The sequence below is a fragment of the Nerophis ophidion genome, linkage group LG09, assembly GCF_033978795.1.
Source record: "Nerophis ophidion isolate RoL-2023_Sa linkage group LG09, RoL_Noph_v1.0, whole genome shotgun sequence".
Lineage (NCBI taxonomy): Eukaryota > Metazoa > Chordata > Actinopteri > Syngnathiformes > Syngnathidae > Nerophis > Nerophis ophidion.
Window position 1 is genome coordinate 58262593 of NC_084619.1, and position 20506 is coordinate 58283098.

Below are 20506 nucleotides of genomic sequence, written 5' to 3' on the forward strand. Positions count from 1 at the left end.
TATTTATATAGCGCTTTTTCTCTAGTGACTCAAAGCGCTTTACATAGTGAAACCCAATATCTAAGTTACATTCAAACCAATGTGGGTGGCACTGGAAGCAAGTGGGTAAAGTATCTTGCCCAAGGACACAACGGCAGTGACTAGGATGGCGGAAGCTGGAATCGAACCTGCAACCGAGCTATGCCTGGGGCGGCATAGCTCGGTTGGTAGAGTGGCCGTGTCAGCAACTTGAGGGTTGCAGGTTCGATTCCCGCTTGTGCCATCCTAGTTACTGCCGTTGTGTCCTTGGGCAAGACACTTTACCCACCTGCTCCCAGTGCCACCCACACTGGTTTAAATGGAACTTAGATATTGGGTGTCACTATGTAAAGCGCTTTGAGTCACTTGAGAAAAGCGCTAGATAAATAAAATTCACTTCACTTCACTAACCCTCAAGTTGCTGGCACGGCCACTCTACCAACCGAGCTAAACCGCCCCTTAGACTTCCTTTTATTGTCATTCAAATTTGAACTTTGCAGTACAGATAAGAAATGAATGTTGTTGCATTAACTCATGGTAGTGCAGGATAAAAAAGCAAAAAGGTGCAGATGTAAATAAATAGATTACTGTAGAGATTAATATATTGCACTTTTGCATATAATATATAATAATAATATAATAATAAAGGCAGGCCTCCATTTGAGGTGCTGTGTTTATTCAAGTTGATGACATACTGAGCACACATCTATAAAGAGGGTAGACCATTACTTGAGGAAGCTTGCTATTTTACAAATTTTCCAGATATGTCAAGGAAATGAGCCACTGTTTGGTTGCGGGCTCGCATATTCCCAACAGCCTTGGTGATGTTCTCTAAAAGCGACACGGCGGGGGGGCTGATGGCACACGAAATAGGAGGGCCGTGCTTGAGTTACAGCCTCATCAATGATTCAGTGGGACGAGACGTCAACAACAAACGGCAACGGGATCCACAACAGCAACACGAACAGGAGAGCGCACGTCTGCGCTCCACCAGCAGGCATGTTGCAAAGGCAAATATGTCCTGGCTGTCATATACGAATGCGGCTGAGATAAGCTCCAGCGCCCCCCGCAGCTCCCGAAAATGGATGGATGGACTATACAAACCCCGTTTCCATATGAGTTGGGATATTGTGTTGGATGCAAATATAAAAACGGAATACAATGATTTGCAAATCCTTTCAACCCATATTCAATTTAATGCACTACAAAGACAAAGTAGTTGGGAAAGGGCATGTTCACCACTGTGTTACATCACCTTGTCTTTTAACCACACTCAATAAACGTTTGGGAACTGAGGAAACTAATTGTTGAGGCTTTGAAAGTGGAATTATTTTCCATTCTTGTTTTATGTAGAGCTTCAGTCGTTCAACAGTCCGGGGTCTCCGCTGTCGTATTTTACGCTTCATAATGCGCCACACATTTTCGATGGGAGACAGGTCTGGACTGCAGGCGGGCCAGGAAAGTACCCGCACTCTTTTTTATTTTACAAAGCCATGCTGTTGTAATACGTGCTGAAAGTGGCTTAGCATTGTCTTGCTGAAATAAAAAGGGGCGTCCATGAAAAAGAGGGCGCTTAGATTGCCGCATATGTTGTTCCAAAACCTGTATGTACCTTTCAGCATTAATGGTGCCTTCCCAGATGTGTAAGTTACCCATGCCTTGGGCACTAATGCACCCCCATACCATCACAGATGCTGGCTTTTGAACTTCGCGTCGATAACAGTCTGGATGGTTCGCTTCACCTTTGGTCCGGATAACACGATGTCGAATATTTCCAAAAAACACTTGAAATGTGGACTCGTCAGACCACAGAACACTTTTCCACTTTGCATCAGTTGATCTTAGATGATCTCGGGCCCAGAGAAGCCGGCGTCGTTTCTTGATGTTGTTGATAAATGGCTTTCGTTTTGCATAGCAGAGCTTTAACTTGAACTTATAGATGTAGCGACGAACTGTATTAAGTGACAGTGGTTTTCTGAAGTGTTCGTGAGCCCATGTGGTGATATCCTTTAGAGATTGATGTTGGTTTTTGATACAGTGCAGTCTGAGGGATCGAAGGTCAGGGTCATTCAATGTTGGTTTCCGGCCATGTCGCTTAGGTGGAGTGATTTCTCCAGATTCTCTGAACCTTTTGATGATATTATGGACCGTAGATGTTGAAATCCCAAAATTTCTTGCGATTGCACTTTGAGAAAGGTTGTTCTTAAACTGTTTGACTATTTGCTCACGCAGTTGTGGACAAAGGGGTGTACCTCGCTCCATCCTTTCTTGTGAAAGACTGAGCATTATTTGGGAAGCTGTTTTTATACCCAATCATGGCACCCACCTGCTCCCATATAGCCTGCACACCAGTGGGATTTTCCAAAATTAGTGTTTTATTGAGCATTCCTCAACTTTATCAGTATTTATTGTCACCTTTCCCAACTTTTTGTCACGTGTTGCTGGCATCAAATTCTAAAGTTAATGATTATTTAAAAAAAAAATGTTTATCAGTTCGAACATCAAATATGTTGTCTTTGTAGCATATTCAATTGAATATGGGTTGAAAATGATTTGCAAATCATTGTATTTCGTTTATATTTACATCTAACACAATTTCCCAACTCATATGGAAACGGGGTTTGTACAATCATGCAGTAGTACTCATAGTGGGCGGCATGGCATAGTGGGTAGAGCGGCCGGCCAGAAACCTGAGGGTTGCAGGTTCGCTTCCCACCTATTAACATCCAAAAAAATCGCTGCCGTTGTGTCCTTGGGCAGGACACTTCACCCTTTGCCCCCGGTGCCGCTCACACTGGTGAATGAATGACAGACAGGTGGTGGTCGGAGGGGCCGTAGGCGCAAACTGGCAGCCACGCTTCTGTCAGTCAACCCCAGGGCAGCTGTGGCTACTGATGTAGCTTACCACCACCAGGTGTGAATGAATGATGAGTCCCACTTCTCTGTGAGTGCTTTGAGTGTCTAGAAAAGCGCTATATAAATCTAGGTTATTATTATAGTAGTACAGTTGCCTTGTCACTTGTCAACATTGGCGGCATGAATACTCGCTTATGTCTTTTCTCTTGTAGATAGTTTGTTTTCACAGCAACTTACAAACAAAGGGGTTTGATGGCGCTATCTGCAGGGGGAAAAGAGTGCTGTAGTTGTTAATCCAGCAAAGGGCGCTGACCTAAAGGTCAACTCGCTCGACATTTTCCAGCAGGAAGATGCTTTGACAAGACGTTACTGTACAATACTTTGCACTATATGCATATAATAGCCTCCAACTGTGTAAATGCTACTATGAACAAATAGATATGGTGCTGCCTGTACGTCCTCGCTCATAAACACGTTATAATGGGGCTCGTTGTTAGGGCTGCTATCCATTATTTTGGTAATCCAATCATCTATTGACAGAATGGAAAAAGCTTTTTTTTAATCTAATGAATCAATGTAGTAGTCAATAGAATGCAACTAGGGCTGGGCGATATGGCCTTTTTTTAATATCGCGATATTTTTAGGCCAAGTCGCGATACACGAGATATATCTCGATATTTTGCCTTCGCCTTGAAAGAACACTTGATACAAATAATCACAGCAGTATGATGATTCTGTGTCTACATTAAAACATTCTTGTTCATACTGCATTAATATATGCTCATTTTAAACTTTCATGCAGAGAGGGAAATCACAACTAAGTCCATTGACCAAAACTGTATTTAATAAACATTTATTAAGCAATGGCAAAAACATTCATGTCATTTCAAAACACAAGGTGCAAGATTGTCAGAGACATTTTAAAACAAGCTATTAGTCCACTTTTGTGCATGATGTTACTAAGATGACGTATCAAAACAACACTATATTAAAGTGCACTTTAAAACAACAAATTCAATTTAAAACAAATAAAGTGCACTTTTGTGCATGATGTCACACAAGATATTTCAACAACTGTCAAATAAAAATGGGCTGCATAATAGGAAATCAAATATTGTTCGTCCTTTGCTTTGTGGTAGGTTCCTGCGGACATTATCTTCTTGTGTTGTTGACTAATTTTTCATACGGTGTTAATATGGAAATGATTGCTTTGGCATTTTGTTGGTGTGGCACCGAATGGAGATTTTGAAATGCGGAGTACGCACTCTTCATTCTCTAGCAGGTGACTTTTCAAACGATGCTACATATTAGCAGTTATGCTACTTTTTGTAGCAATGCTTTTGCCCCACACTTGACAAGTTACGGTTGACATATTCCCACTTGAAGCCAAACCACCGCCAGAAGATGGACCTCCTGCTGTTTTTCTTGGGAATTCATTCTTCCTTCATTTGTTACCAGATTCGCACCTTCTTTCTCTCGTATTACTGCTCGCACCACAGCTAACGTTACCCATGCTGCTGCCTCTCTGCTTCGCGAGGTGCGCATGTTTTAAGTCTGTGAGAAGGAGACACAACATATAGTGAGAAGAGCCTGTAGTGTAATGCCAGCAGCTAAAAGCAACTGCGTGACAACGTTTACTCGAAAATCACAATATAGTCATTTTCTATATCGCAAAGAGACAAACCCGCGACATATCGAGTATATATCGCGATATATCGAGTATATATCGAGCCTGGCCCTAAATGCACCATTACTGATTCTTAACACTCCTCATACACACCTGGTCTGCCAGAGAATAAGAAAACATAGCAGTGTTTCCAACTTTGCAACGTTGCCCCTATATTTAGTGCGTATTCAGACCCGTCGAGATTTTCAACATTTTCTGGCCTTTTTGAGAGACAGGGGTTGTCCCGAAACCAATATTTTGCCAAAATATATTTTGATACTTTTGAAAATAAAGGGTACCTTAAAAAAAGGCCTTATTGGATTTATTTGACCAGAAAACCTTATGAAAAATTAAACATACGTCCCTTATTGCAATCAAAAAACAAACGTATGCAGTAACATATCGTGTCATTTCAAGTTATATTATTTTGTCAACATTTTAAGGGACAAGCGGAAAAAAATGGATGGTTGGATTATTAATCTACTTTTTCATTAACTGTTAACATCTGCTTACTTTAACATGATGTATCTACACATAAAATAGAAATAACAAAAAGGATAAAACAACAAAACTTACTAACTTGCTCAAAAAAGAAACATGCATTTTAGATGTGTTTAAAAAGCTGCACACCGGTATATTATTTATTATTGATTAACTCCTGGCATATTTAGCATTCCCGTAGACTCAGTGCATATATTTGTAGCATTGATTATTTCTTAACATTTTAACTATCTAATAGATTTTATGTTTAATATTATTATGATACCGGTGCATTGGTGGCTAATGTTTTGTGTGTGTGTGTGTGTGTGTGTGTGTGTGTGTGTGCTTTGATTGCGCCTTCCTTCACTGCATTGCAAACTGACGCCACTTTAAAAAGCACTTGAATTTGGCTAAAATTATACTCAAATCTATTTTTCAGACAACTTCGTCTTAGGGGGTCCAACATTTCACCGCTTTCAATGCTCCCGTATTACAGATGTCGTGTCATAAAAACAAGATAGGCTTTGCAAAACGAGCAAGTTTTTTTCAAGAATAGGAGGTAATATTCCCACACTTGATATGCTTTCACCCGCGATGTTGGTGCACGTCCTCCGGAAAAAACACGTGTTCTGACATGACTACTTTGTCGACAATAAAAGAAATGTTATAGTCGACAAATCGTTGCAGCCCTAATTACACATACGCGTGTTTACCCGCCAAGTGTTTGGGATGGTGCAGAGTCTGCAACTGGACAAGACGCCACGTGCCACAATTATACAGCACGTGTTAACTTTTCATTTAAAGTGAATCGGTACCCGGTAGTACTGATGGTACCTTTAAAAGTACCAAATTTGGTACCACCTCTTAACTAAATGCTCGTCCACTAGATGGCAGTAGGTATATAATGAGAGATGGGCACCGATTTACGCAAAATACAACAATGCCGTTCTTCGGTGCCCTGGTTGCACATGACGTCACTTCCAGAGACAGTCTCAGCCGGCTCTAACAAGGAAGTAGCAATTAACGGTATTAATGACAATGGAGGGAGAGTGTGATCAGCGCGCCTGCAGGAGCAAAGGTCACCGCCTCTGTCAATGGTGTTGAGGGCGGAGCACCATCGAAGAGGGGCGGGGGATGTGCTGACGGCGAGGCACAACTGCCAGGTGATTATATTTCACAGGTGGTACATGGTAATCTAATCTAATCAATCTTTAACAGTGAGCAGCCATGAGCAGAGAGGGAGGATACGGACGTGGCTGAAAGGTCACATTCTACTGGAGAGAAAACTTGTGTTAAAACCTGCACGATTGTGCCGTGTCTACAGTGGAGCGGATAGGAAGCGACTTCCACATCTGGCGCCCGATTGAAAGGGAAAAGTACAATGTCGACAACAAGCCCAGTAGCGGCACGGCCCGCCTTCAACACCATGGTCAGGCTGGCAACTTTTCATATTCCTCAACTGCCTTCATGCCATGCTGTTTATTACTCTGTCCATGCCACGTTAAGTTTTTGTTTAGTTTTAAGCCTTTTTTTCTTTTGTCCTTAGTCATGCCTTTGTGCTAGTCTTTTGTTTTCAGTAGTCAAGTTTGTTCTCTGCCATTGTGCGCGCCATTGTTTTTGCCTTTTTGTAGTTTATTAGTGTACAAAATAAAAATGTACTTACATTCACGTCTGGCTCGTGCCAACTTTCCTTTGCGTTGGTAAAACAAATTATCCCAAAATCGAAGTCGTGACAATGATATAAAATGTTCAATGATTAGACACCCAGCAAAATTGCCTCTATGTACTGTTGGGCTTTTCAATGCCAAAAAAGAAATTGACTCAAAAATGTGATATTAAAACAAGATGCAACAGAAGTTATTATAATCACCAATGAAAAATGTGATTTTCATTACACGTAAGTATCGCAAACTGTTGCCGTTGAGTACCGGTATCTATTCCAACGTATTTGGAATCGAAATGTGAAAGGTGCCCATCCCTAAACAAAATTAGCCTGAGTATTTCAACCTATTGCCTTGCATGTTCTTTACCTGCAGCATGGGCGAGGATGAAAGTAGTGCAGCACAGGAAATTAATGACAGAAAAAAACAAAAACACCACTTTCACCCCCCGCCCCCCCTTCTCTATGATGTAGAGAAATAAGGCCGTTAAAACTGACCCACTTTCAAGGATATAATCTGCATCTGCTTACTTTCAGCCTGTTTGTCAACCAGAGTCCTGCAGCTGCCACTACCTTTTTTTTTTTACAAAATTCAATAAAAGCAGTGTTTATAAAGTACAAATATGTATCCAAAAGGCTTGATAATCTGGCCTTTATGTCTCATCAATTCATGGACTAATGACAAGTAATAAACATAATGCTTTATGGGGCGTTACACAATGCCCTGCAGACATCATGTAGCATCTTTCTGCCACATCGCATTTGAAACAACATCATTCAAAACATTTTGACATGTGATCACGTTACAATCTTACGGTGCTTACCCATCTATTATTCACCTTTGTGCGTTCGTGTTTCAGTGACAGTTCAAATCCAAATGAGGCAAAACGCACCTCATCAAATCAGGTGGACTTTGTCAGTCCAATAACTTTTTTTATTTCCCCGGAAATTCAGGCACAAAAGCACAATAACAAACGTCAATCACACACCACGGCACTTATAACATAAAATAACAAATATAAAATCTATTAGATAGCTAAAATGTGAAGAATTAATCGAGTCTATTTGATTACCGTATTTTCCGGACTATAAGGCGATCATCAAATCTTTTTTTTTTTCTTCTCAAAACCCGACACCGCCTAATAACCCGGTGCACCTGATGTAAGGAATAAGTTTGGTTGAGCTAACCCACCTCGAAGCAATTTTATTTGTTTTAAACTATTGTAGTGATGTTCTGTACAAAAAATGCACATTAATTTAGTGTTGTTTTGATATGTCAACATAGTGACATCATGCACAAAAGTGCACTAATAGCTTGTTTTAAAATGTTTCTGAAAATATTGCACTGTTTTGGAAAAAACATGAATGTTTGTGCCACTGCTTAAGAACTGTTCAATAAATACAGTTTTGATCAATTAATGTAGTTGTAAATTCCCTCTCTGCATGAAAGTTTAAAATGAGCATGTATTAATGCAGTATGAACAAGAATGTTTTAATGTAGACACATAGAATCATCATACTGCTCTGACTATATGCATCAAGTGTTCATTCAAGGCTAAGGCAAAATATCGAGATATATATTGTGTATCGCGATATGACCTAAAAATATTGAGATATTAAAAAAAGGCCAGCCCTAGCGCGTACATATATGCATGAAAACACTCCTACAGACACCATACATGTGACGGCTTATGAAGTATGAACACTTTTAGTTATATTGTAAAACTTACAAACGTTGCTTTGAGTGATGAAGGAGGAATCCATACGAGTAAAAACGCTATGGATGGCTGAAAAACTGAACGGGACTTTGTTTGAAAGGGGGGAAAAAAGAACTTCTGGTAAATGGAAGGACACTGCAGCACATGCAGTGAGCAAACTCGTACAAAAGATGGCGCCTATAAGCACAAACAATAACACACCCTCTTGGTGTTTTTGCTTGTTTTTATAAGTTATTTTTTTTACAGCCGCCAGCACAAAAAAAAAATCATAAATTATCCGCTCCGTCCTTTAAGCGTAGGTTCAAAGTGTAGTAACAGAATGGTTCACATTTCTTTTTCATAAATCGTCGCGTCCCTCGTACTAAACGTTCACTGTGGCTCACACTGTCATACCCGAAAAAAATTGCAAAGTAGACTACTAAAAATATGAGGCATTACATTCTTGCTGGATAAATCCTCTTAAAAACAGGCCCGGAGGCGCTCATGAGAACGCACCCTTTGGCAGGTCAAACACACTCAAAGGAGGACAAACTGTATTTTGTGCACCAACTTGAACTGTATTCACTATTCTAGCCCAAGCATCCATTCATTCAGTCATCCATTCGTGGACCAAAGACAAACAGCATCCCACTGAGGCCAGGAGGCCTTTGTACGTTTTGAGTGTGTGTGTGTGTGTGTGTGTGTGTGTGTGTGTGTGTGTGTGTGTGTGTGTGTGTGTGTGTGTGTGTGTGTGTGTGTGTGTCCTAGCGAAGGCAGAGCTTCCATTAAGACATCAGAGTATCCCCGCGCTCCCCTCTGACACCATCAGCTCCAGTTTCCTCGCTGAAATCGAGACGGCGAACTCGGGAGCAGAACGGCAGACAGAGATAAGGACGTTTTTTGTTCCCCAACCTTGTCTCTTGTAAATCGGCACAGCAGGACACTCTGTCAAAAGGACGCATCAGCATTTTTTAGAGCATCGGGAGACTAACAGTTAGCATTCTGCCGAGAGTAAGTCGGTGTTGTCATCCGCAGATTTATGCTGATTGAGACAAATCTAAGTTGCACGGCGGGATACTGACGCAAGTCTTTTGGTTTGTGCCACCGTCGCTGACAAGGCAACATAAAACACTCCAGATCTATTTGTCACAGCTCAGTTATGAATTATTAGCAATGTTGGCACAGTCTGATGAGATTCAATACATAAAAGTCAGCTTTAACCAAGTTCGAAAGGTTATTTTTTTGTGCTGCAAATGTACCTAATAAGATGTACAGTCAGTTTTAATGCTATTTTCCCACATTTTTTAACTACTGGCCACCATTCTAATAGTTTGGCTCCAAGTTCCATATTTATAGAATTAAAATCGCTTTCATCTCCCTTCCCCCGGCTTCCATCTGCTCCAACGGCTCACTCTTTCTTCTTGCTCGCTTCTATAAGCAGCAGTATATTCAGCTTCAAAAATATAAGGTTGTAACTCCTCATTTGTCCACAAATAGTCATCTTTGTTGTCGGTTACCAAGTTTGCCATGAATAGAAAACATACTCGTGTTTGATTCCAGAAGAAGGAACACAACAAAGTAAGGGTGTAACGGTACACAAAAATTTCGGTTCAGTACGTACCTCGGTTTAGAGGTCACGGTTCGGTTCATTTACGGTAGAATAAGAAAACAACAAAATATAAATGTTTTGGGGGCTTCAGGGTGGCAGAGGGGTTAGTGCGTCTGCCTCACAATACGAAGTTCCTGCAGTCCTGGGTTCAAATCCAGGCTCGGGATCTTTCTGTGTGGAGTTTGATTGTTCTCCCCGTGAATGCGTGGGTTCCCTCCGGGTACTCCGGCTTCCTCCCACTTCCAAAGACATGCACCTGGGGATAGGTTGATTGGCAACACTAAATTGGCCCTAGTGCGTGAATGTGAGTGTGAATGTTGTCTGTCTATCTGTGTTGGCCCTGCGATGAGGTGGCGACTTGTCCAGGGTGTACCCCGCCTTCCGCCCGATTGTAGCTGAGATAGGCGCCAGCGCCCCCCGCAACCCCAAAAGGGAATAAGCGGGAGAAAATGGATGGATAAATGTTTTGGTTATCTATTTAACAAATTTGCTAAATCTTCCACCAAAAATATTTTTCTTAGTGGAATATTTGATGTGAAGTAATCGGAAATTTGGATAGGTCAATAATTCATAATAACATTGATTTTGAATCAATATTATGTTTTGAGCAATGACAGTTTGAAAGAAAAAAAAAACAGCTTTGTTTTATTCGTCAACGTTGCAACTTTTTCTAAATTACATTTAGCCTTTAAGCTTTCTTATTTAACTTTTGTTTATGATTTTATTTTAATAGTATTTTTAGAAAATGCCATGAGCCTTGTCACGCCAAATTTCTTCCCCCCTACAAACCCCCCTCCTATTTACTTCCGGGGTCATGATTAATACAGACATTTTGTTAACGCTATATTATAAAAAATATAACGCTTCAGTATATAATAAAAATACAGATGTTTTGTTAAAGCTATATTATAAAAATATAACGCTACAGTATATTATAAAAATACAGACGTTTTGTTAAAGCTATATTATAAAAAATAAAAAATAAAATTAAAAAAACTATTTACAAACACAAGCTATGGGATGACGCATTTACTTCCGGGGTCACGTTTCGTCACGTTTCCTCTTACGTCATCCCATAGCTTGTGTTTGTAAAATGTTTTAATTTTTTTTTTTTTTTTTTTTTATAATATAGCGTTAACATAATGTCTGGATTTTTATAAAATATAGTTATATTTTCATAATATAGCGTTAACAAAACGTCTGTATCAATCATGACCCCGGAAGTAAATGGGGGGGAAGGTTTTTGTAGGAAGAAGAAATTTGGCGTGACAGCCTTTAAAACATTAGCTGTGGGCCGCAAATGGCCTCCGGGGCACACTTTTGACACCCCTGCTATAGATAATAAAAAATCAAATCTGATAAATCTATGGGTAAAAAGCAGAGCCTGGCGACGCATGCGCGTTTATCATAACTCTCTCGCTCTAGCTGTCTCTGCCCCTCCCTCACGACTGTTGCTGCGCACACAATTTTTTGTTTTGTTTTTAAGCCCTTCTAAACTCTGAACGTACATTGAAAATACACGCAACCCTAACTTAAAATGCCGGACATTTGAGGCATTTAAGAAACTCCACCTGGACAGCTCTGCAAAGAAGACATATCCTGTGAAAAGAGAAGGTGTGGTCAGTCTATCATAGCCTAGTCGTTTCTAGCATGCCGTGTGTTGTTTTTTGATTGATTGAAACTTTTATTAGTAGATTGCACAGTACAGTACATATTCCCTACAATTGACCACTAAATGGTTAACACCCGAGTAAGTTTTTCAACTTGTTTAAGTCGGGGTCCACGTAAATCAATTCATGGTGCCTCGGTGTGCATTGTTTACACAACATGCGGTGCGCTACTTAATATGTCCGTGTCGTCCGGTACACCTCCGAACCGAACCGAAACCCCCATACCGAAACGGTTCAATACAAATACACGTACCGTTCCACCCCTTCAACAAAGGTATTGCTCATAAAGATGATTTAATTCAGGTATCGTTATCATAAATGGAAAACAAAGCTGTGAATATTAACCCTAGTTGTCCTTAGTTCTTTAAAGTGTTACCTTGTATTTTATTTCACTGTGTTATTTTAATATATTGATTGACTGTATGGTGTGTATGAGTATGTTATTTATTCCACAGCCCAGTTTTAGACAATTATTGGAAATTAGCAATAGCTGTAATTTACTTTTAAACAGCATATAAATCGCATTGATTATTTTTGGAACTATGTTGAACTGCATCGTCCCTATTCACATACAATAATATTATACATTTGTACTTTCATTGTATATTACTAACTGATGTTTTTGTCAAATTCACTACTTTATTGATTGATATGTGTAGAAATGTATCCTTTTACTCTTAAAAAAGGTAAACTGGTACACAATGTACACAGGAAGTGAATAAACTGAGTAACTGTCGTGACATGGAGAACTACCGGTACTACTTATTTTCTTGTAAACCTTGATGTACTGTTATGCACATTGGGGCTGCAGCTATTGATTATTTGAGTAATCGAACAATCAATCGATTCGTTTGGATGATTAATCGGATAAAACACACCTTTTATCCTCAATGCATATTTTAGGCAAAATATATTTTTCTTTATTCATTTTTTCTCAATAAATGCACATCATCAATGTTGAAATTGCACTTTTAATATGTGTACATTATTAAAAATTTAAAATATCAAAACGCTTCATCGGTCGCCACCGCATCACGATACCACCGCTTTCACGTGTGCTCTATTGCAACGGCTGTACGGAAACTATATTCGCCAAAACTCAATGCGGTCCAGATTTGATCATCTTTTATTAGGTACACTCATCAAACGAGTAGAGATGCAACGATTAACAGCAATAAAAATAGAATAGAACTTTAGGAAATTAGTTTGAGACCACCAAAAAAACCTGGAAACAGAAAGAATGAAGTGGGTCACCACTTGGCGTCGCACCAAAATGATAACGTATTTTATTAAAATCATCCAAAAACCATTATTGATAACCAAACTTTGAAAAAATTATGGCCCGACCAGCTTAAATTCTAACATGAAAACAAGACACATTAATATGGCTCTTTTGAAGCCAGAAAAAGTGTTTCCCCCGCCAAGATTTGTGTCTATTTATTTTTTTTAACTTAATAAATAAAATAAAATGGTTAAAAGATATGTTTATATAAGTACTTTTTGAGCACATATAAATATACCACGATAATAATGATAACCGCACTTATTTTGATCACAAAAACCTTGTTAGGAAATGTTTATATCATTACATTATGGAGCGAAATGACTGCCAAACCTATACAAACACACAAAAAAAACTATACAAACACACAAAAATGTTTGAACTTACACCCAACGATTCGCAAGTAAAAAGAAGAATTTTCTGCAAGTAAAAATGAATTATATTTATATAGCACGTTTCTTCTAGTGACACAAAGTGCTTTACATTGTGAAACCCATTATCTACATTTAAGCGACATTTAAAGCAGCCTGGGTGGCACTGGGAGCAGGTGGGTAAAGTGTATTTTGTCCAGGGACAAAACGGTTGCGACTCGGATGATGAAAACGGGAATCTAACCTCAAGTTGCTGGCTCGGCCACTCTAACAAGACAGCCACACCACCCAATTTTGTACTTAAATTTTTTTTAAATGTTTTTTTACATGCCAATTGTTTTTTTTTACAAGCAAATACATTTTTTAAATTGCAGAAAATTGTTTTTTATACTTGCAAATATTTTTTTTTACTTGCCAAAAATGTTTTTTTTTAATTTGTGAATCGTTTTTTAAATTGAAGAAAACTGTTTTATACTCGCAAATTGAAGACATTGATTATTTTTTACTTGTGAATACATTTTTACTGACAGAAAATAGTTTTTTTTTTACCCTTGCAACGTTTTATTTTTATTTTACATATTTTTTTTTCTACATTTTTTTACTTGCCAAAAAAAGTTTTTTCTTGTGAATCAATTTTTTACTGCCAGAAAATAGTGTTTTTTTTATTACTCTAATAGATTTTTTACTTGTAAAAGATTGTTGGGTTTTTTACTTTTTTTTTTTACTTGCAAACATGTTTGTTTTTTACTTGCGAATCTGTTTTTTTTTGTTTTTTTTAACAAGAATAGTTTTTACTTATGATTCCATTTTCTCCTGGCAGAAAAAAAAATAATTTTACTTGCAGAATTTTTCTTAATTTTTCTTTAACTTTTTAATCAATTTTCTTTCTTATAGATAAAAAAATTTTTTACTTGGAAATTGTTTTTCAATTGCAGAAGCTTGTTTTTATACTTGCGAATTATATTTTTTTTAATTGCAGAAAATTGTATGTATACCTGCCAATAGTTTTTTACTTGCAAAAAATAGTTTTTTACTTGCGGAAAATGTTTGTTTTACATGCAGAAAATGTTTGTTTTTTAACTTGTAGAAAATAATTTTTTTACTTTTAGAAAAATATTTTTTTACTTTTAGAAAATAATTTTTTTACTGGCGGAAAGTAGTTTTTTACTTGAGGAAAGTCGACTTTTACTTGCGGAAAGTAGTTTACTTGCGGACAGTAGTTTACTTGCGGACAGTAGTTTACTTGCGGACAGTAGTTTACTTGCGGAAAGCCGTTTTTTACATGCGGTAAATTGTTTTTTACTTGCGGAAAATGGTTTTTTACTTGTGGGAAATAGTTTTTATCCTCGCGAATTATATTTTTTAATTACAGAAAATGTTATTTATACCTGCCAATATTTTTTTACTTGCAGAAAATAGCTTTTTTTACTTGCAGAAAATGTTTGTTTTTTTACTTGCAGATAATTGTTTTTTTACTTTTAGAAAATTATTTTTTACTTGCGGAAAGTAGTTTTTTACTTCCGGAAAGTAGGTTTTTACTTCCGTAAAGTAGTTTTTTACTTGTGGAAAGTAGTTTTTTACTCCCGGAAAGTAGTCTACTTGCGGAAAGCCGTATTCTAGTTGCGGAAAATTGTTTTAGATTTGCGGAAACTAGTTTTTTACTTGTAGAAAATGGTTTTTTTTACCTGCGAATTATATTTTTTTATTGCATAAAACTGTATTAATACCTGCCAATAGTTTTTTACTTGCAGAGAATAGTTTTTTTACTTGCAGAAAATAGTTTTTCTTTACATGCAGAAAATGTTAGTTTTTTTACTTTTGGGAAAAAAAATGTTTGCTTTTAGAAAATCATTTTTTTTACCTGCGAAATGTAGTTTTTTACTTGCGGAAAGTTGTAGTTTACTTGCGGAAAGTTTTTTATTTACGGAAAATTACTTTATACTTGCGGAAAATTGCTTTATACTTGCGGAAAATTGCTTTATATTTGCGGAAAATTGCTTTATACTTGCGGAAAATTGTTTTTTACTTGCGGAATTTTGTTTTTTACTTGCGGAATATTGTTTTTTACTTGCGGAAAATAGTCTTTTACTTGTCGAAAATAGTTTTTATACTTGCGAATTATATTTTTTAATTGCAGAAAATTGTACTTATACCTGCCAATAGTTTTTTACTTGCAGAAAATGTTTTGTTTTTTTTTACATGCAAAATATTTTGGTTTTCTTACTTTTAGAAAATTATTTTTTTACTTACGGAAAGTAGTTTTTTACTTGCGGAAAGTAGTTTTTTACTTGCGGAAAGTAGTTTTTTACTTGCTGGAAAGTAGTTTACTTGCAGAAAGCAGTTTTTTAGTTGCGGGAAAAAGTTTCGTACATGCGGAAAATTGTTTTATGCTTGCGGAATATTGTTTTTTTACTTGCGGAAAATAGTTTTTTACTTGCGGAAAATAGTTTTTTACTTGTGGAAAATAGTTCTTTACTTGCAGAAAATATTTTTGTACTTTGAAAATATTTTACCTGAGAATATTTTTTTTAATTGAAATAAATTATTATTGTGGAGTTTTGGCAGTCATTTCACTCCACGTTACATCCCTTCAAATAATTATTCAATGCAACAGAATATCACTTAGAGCTCTTTCATAAATGGGACTAATAGATTCATTGTTGCAGCCCTACTACTACGTAGCTTTGTATGCGTGCCCGTTGTGTCAGGCGGGTAACATACATGTAACAATCAATGCAAAATGTCCTGATTTGTCCTCACGCTGACATGCAGACATGCAATGGAGCCTAAGGCGTCTGTCCTGCTAAAGAAGCAGCAGATGGAGTTTACATTCTCCCACAAGGCGAGTGTGATGACTATCTCGCAGAAAACTGATCAAATCAAGCCTCTCCAAATGGGACAGGCAGGAGGAAGGGCGCCCAGAGACAGAAGGAGGCTTAGGGAAGTCATTAAGTGGCAATCAAGCTTGTCAGACTGCACACTGCTTGCTTGCTGCCTTCCTTCCTTCCTTCCTTATCAGGCAATGTTCCCTCTGCGGCTCTCCAGCCTGGCCTGCTGACAGGTCACCATGCAGGCAGCAGGAGGTGATGGAAAGTAATACCTGCAAAACCGTGGGACCCTTTCGCGCATGCGCGGGAGGAGAAAAGAAGAAGAAGAGTCCAAACAGGTGCAACAAAGGATAGCCCCGGTCATAACTTCCTAGCCGGGACCAGCTCGGGGCACAGCAGCCCGGCCATGACTTGGGTTACGCCGCAAATAAATGTGTGAAGGAATATATAGACTCACCGTGAATCCAGCGACGCTTTATTCCCTGCTAGCTCGGCGGCTTCGCCAACTTGCTAGCGAGCTAGCTGACCGGCAACAAAAAGATATAAATTTTATCCCGCTTGACGAACACATGAAAAAAATTTAAAAAAATAAAAACTACAACAAGCCGCAAAAAATGGAAGGAGAAAACCAGCTTGAGGATGAGTTGTGAGGGATAAATGCACTCCGCTGAGTGACAGCGCGTCTCCACGGTGTCCTTTGTTGTGAGCCCCTCCAACGTAAACACACACTGACCCCATGCTCGTCCGCGACACCGCCGAGAGGGCGGGGACGAGCGCGGAGGGACGTCATGACGTCACCCACGTAGGCGCATGCAGGCTGGGCGGAGTGTAGTTCGCCCAGACCGCCACTCGGGGCGCTAGCAGTACTTGTTTCAAGAGTTTATCACAGTGTTTTCAACTTTTTTTTAGCCAAGGCACATTTTTTTCATCAAAAAAAAAAAAAAAACAGAGGTACACCACCAGCAGAAAAGGTTAAAAAAAAATGAAACCCCACCATGTTGTCGTGCCTTATTTTGAGTTGGTTGTTGTTTCCTGTGTGTAGATCAATGCTCGCTGTACATCATACTTGCCACACTTGGGGGGTGGGGGGTGGGTTGGGGGCTCGTTTAAGAGGCGAGGAGTACATTTACAGCTACAATTCACGAAGTCAAATATGTCATATATATATATATATATATATCCATCCATCTTCTTCCGCTTATCCGAGGTCGGGTCGCGGGGGCAACAGCCTAAGTAGGGAAACCCAGACTTCCCTCTCCCCAGTCACTTCGTCCAGCTCTTCCCGGGGGATCCCGAGGCGTTCCCAGGCCAGCAGGGAGACATAGTCTTCCCAACGTGTCCTGGGTCTTCCTCGTGGCCTCCTACCGGTTGGACCTGCCCAAAACACCTCCCTAGGGAGGCGATCGGGTGGCATCCTGACCAGATGCCCGAACCACCTCATCTGGCTCCTCTCGATGTGAAGGAGCAGCGGCTTTACTTTGAGCTCCTCCAGGATGACAGAGCTTCTCACCCTATCTCTAAGAGAGAGTCCCGCCACACGGCGGAGGAAACTCATTTCGGCCGCTTGTATCCATGATCTTATCCTTTCGGTCATGACCCAAAGCTCATGACCATAGGTGAGGATGGGAACGTAGATCGACCGGTAAATTGAGAGCTTTGCCTTCCGGCTCAGCACCTTCTTCACCACAACGGATCGGTACAACGTCCGCATTACTGAAGACGCCGCACCGATCCGCCTGTCGATCTCACGATCCACTCTTCCCTCACTCGTGAACAAGACTCCTAGGTACTTGAACTCCTCCACTTGGGGTCAGGGTCTCCTCCCCAACCCGGAGATGGCACTCCACCCTTTTCCGGGCGAGAACCATATATATATATATATATATATATATGTATATATATGCTCAAAATCTTATGAGACATGGCCCCATTCATTCTTTCCTTAACACGGATCAATCGTTCTGTCCCCTTAGCAGAAAAACAGCCCCAAAGCATGATGTTTCCACCCCCATGCTTCACAGTAGGTGTGGTGTTCTTGAGATGCAACTCAGTATTCTTCTTCCTCCAAAGACGACGAGTTGAGTTTATACCAAAATGGATACTTGGATGATACAGCAGAGGATTGGGAGAATGTCATGTGGTCAGATGAAACCCAAATAGAACTTTTTGGTATAAACTCAATTCGTTGTGTTTGGAGGAAGAATAATACTGAGTTGCATACCAAGAACACCATAACTACTGTGAAGCATGGGGGTGGAAACATCATGCTTTGGGGCTGTTTTTCTGCTAAGGGGACAGGACGATTGATCCGTGTTAAGGAAAGAATGAATGGGGACATGTATTGTGAGATTTTGAGCCAAAACCTCCTTCCATCAGTGAGAACTTTGAATGGTTGACCAAATACTTATTTTTCACCATAATTTACAAATAGATTCTTTAAAATTCCTACAATGTGAATTCATGGATTTTTTTTTCACATTCTGTCTCTCACAGTTGAAGTGTACCTATGATGAAAATTACAGACCTCTGTCATCATTTTAAGTGGGAGAACTTGGCTGACTAAATACTTTTTCGCCCCACTGTAGGTGGAGTTGCATAATTTCCCACGGCACACCAGACAATAGTTAAACAGACAGTGGTTGAAAAACATTGCTTTATCATGTGTGACACGCCAGAAGCAGAAGACAATACACAAATAATACAAAGAAAAAAGAGATGGATTTTAAAAAAAAAATGATAGGACGGTTATTAAAAGTGCAGTTTGTTGATAACACGTCCTTTTGACAGGACAATTGGGTTTTTAAGATAGATAGATAGATAGATAGATAGATAGATAGATAGATAGATAGATAGATAGATAGATAGATAGATAGATAGATAGATAGATGGATGGATGGATGGATGGATGGATGGATGGATGGATGGATGGATGGATGGATGGATGGATGGATAGATAGATAGATAGATAGATAGATAGATGGATAGATAGATGGATAGATAGATAGATAGATAGATAGATAGATAGATAGATAGATAGATGGATAGATAGATAGATAGATAGATGGATAGATAGATAGATAGATAGATAGATAGATAGATAGATAGATAGATAGATAGATAGATAGATAGATAGATAGATAGATAGATAGATAGATAGATAGATAGATAGATAGATAGATAGATGGATAGACAAATGTACATAATATATACAATGTATACAATAAGAAGCTCAGGCCAAAACACCTGCTCGTCAAAGATCCTCTACACCAGTGTTTTTCAACCTTTTTTTTGAGCCAAGGCACATTTTTTTTCATTGAAAAAATCCTTATGCACACCACAAGCAGAAATCATTAAAAAAGAAAACTCCGTGGCCGATATTGACGGTAAAAATTCATTCTCCCAAGCACTGGATATGACTTTAGACCATAATTAAGCATACATCACTATAGCTCTTGTCTCAAAAGTAGGTGTACTCTCACCACCTGTCACATCACACCCTGACTTATTCGGAGTTTTTTTTGTGTGTTTTTCTGTGGGTAGTGTTTCCGTCCTTCTCTTGTGCTCCCATGTATTCATATCTGCACCTTATTGCTTGTTTGAATTATACTTGTAAGATTGTAGTGCAATATTTCGGCACTTTTCTGTACTTTTCTAAATAAAGGGGACCACAAAAAGAAATGTCATTATTGGCTTTATTTTAACAAATAAATCTTAGGGTACATTAAACATGTTCATCCATCCATCTTCTTCCGCTTATCCGAGGTCGGGCCGCGGGGGCAGCAGCCTAAGCAGGGAAGCCCAAACTTTCCTCTCCCCTTTGAGGATTATTGCAATTTAGAACATACTAGATAACTTGTCTTTTAGTAGTAAATAAACAAACAGTCTCCTAATTTAGCTGCTGACATATGCAGTAACATATTATGTCATTTATCATTCTATCATTTTGTCACAATTATTAAGGACAAGTGGTAGAAAATGAATTATTGATCTACTTGTTCATTTACGATTAATATCTGCTTACTTTCTCTTTTAACATGTTCCATCTACACTTCTGTTAAAATGTAATAATCACTTATTCTTCTGTTGTTTTGATACTTTCCATTAGTTTTGGATGATACCACAAATTTGGGTATCAATCTGATACCAAGTAGTTATAGGATCATACATAGGTCATATTCAAAGTCCTTATGTGTACATATTTCCTGACTTTATAAACATAATATAAATAAAAAAAAAACAAAAGATTTTGTGATGTTATAAAATATCGATGTAATCATAGTAGTATTGACTAGACACGCTATTGTACATGGTATCATTACAGTGGATGTTAGGTGTGGATCCACCAATAGCGTTTGTTTATATTGTAGCG

At 38.7% G+C, this 20506-nt stretch overlaps 1 protein-coding gene across 2 annotated transcripts in view; it reads right to left on the minus strand.

The window, feature by feature from the left end:
• peli1b (pellino E3 ubiquitin protein ligase 1b) overlaps window positions 1-16903 on the minus strand; it is an 89567-nt gene extending 72664 nt beyond the window's left edge. For both annotated transcript variants that reach the window (XM_061911340.1, XM_061911341.1), the window contains exon 1: window positions 16595-16903. The gene's annotated coding sequence lies outside the window, so the exon portion shown is untranslated. The remainder of the gene's footprint in view (window positions 1-16594) is intronic.
• Window positions 16904-20506: the final 3603 nt, after the last annotated feature.